The 815-nt window shown below is 34.1% G+C and overlaps 1 protein-coding gene across 1 annotated transcript in view; it reads left to right on the top strand.

The window, feature by feature from the left end:
- Positions 1-815, top strand: part of Obsc (Obscurin) — a gene marked incomplete at its 5' end in the record, with an annotated part of 198,231 nt that overhangs the window by 78,876 nt on the left and 118,540 nt on the right. The gene's annotated exons all lie outside the window — the stretch shown is intronic.

Genomic DNA, 815 nt, shown 5'->3' with positions numbered 1-815 from the left:
AATCTAAGTTTAAAACTTCGTAAAAATATCGATGTTTTTAATTAGATATTTAAAAAAGAGCTCGTATTTTTTTAGCCTATTAAAGTGCCAGTTTGAAGTAGCTAGGACATACGATTCGTATGGAATAGGACTTATGTTTTTCCAAATTTCCAAATTTTTCAAGTTTAATAGGCTAAATAATGGGTACTATTTTACTTTACATTTAAATCATTATTTGGCATCACATGTTCGCTTTTCCTCTTATTCTTTAGAGTTTATTCTTTGGTACCTCATTCCCTCGCTTTTATTAATTCCCTCACATTTATGACGTCACTACCGGTTACTCACAACATGATTTGCGCAATGTTGTATTCTATCACTCTTGGGTATTAGGCATCTTACACTCAGGTCTGCCAACTATCCTTAGCTATGAGGTGCCATATTGAGGATACAAAAGTGCCAAATACAGTGAACCCGCTTAAGTACACCCCCGTTTAAGTACCTAACCCGCTTAAGTAACCAACATTGTTGGGCAAGGTGAATTTTTGAATCTAATCTGAAGAAAATACCTCTATTAAGTACCTCCCCGCTTATTTACCCAACCCGCCTAAGTACCTAAATTTTTCGTACCCAATTTACCATTTAACCTATGATTTTCCCCTTTTAAGTGCTCTTTTAAAATTCCTTAAAATATTTACATATTTTGAAATTCAGTGGCAGCGTCACACACCTTTGGCAAAAAAATTATACAAAATCAACTGTAATTTTTAGCTACTTGAAACCTGCATATTATTACACTAAAATTGAATGGGCTATATCGATGGCTGAGTGGAAGA

This window comes from Rhagoletis zephyria, unplaced genomic scaffold (assembly GCF_001687245.7).
Source record: "Rhagoletis zephyria isolate East Lansing unplaced genomic scaffold, Rhagoletis_zephyria_1.1 Rzeph_scaffold_00715, whole genome shotgun sequence".
Classification (NCBI taxonomy): Eukaryota; Metazoa; Arthropoda; class Insecta; order Diptera; family Tephritidae; genus Rhagoletis; species Rhagoletis zephyria.
The sequence above is the reverse complement of the archived record's forward strand: the minus strand, read 5'-3'. Positions and strand labels throughout refer to the sequence as shown.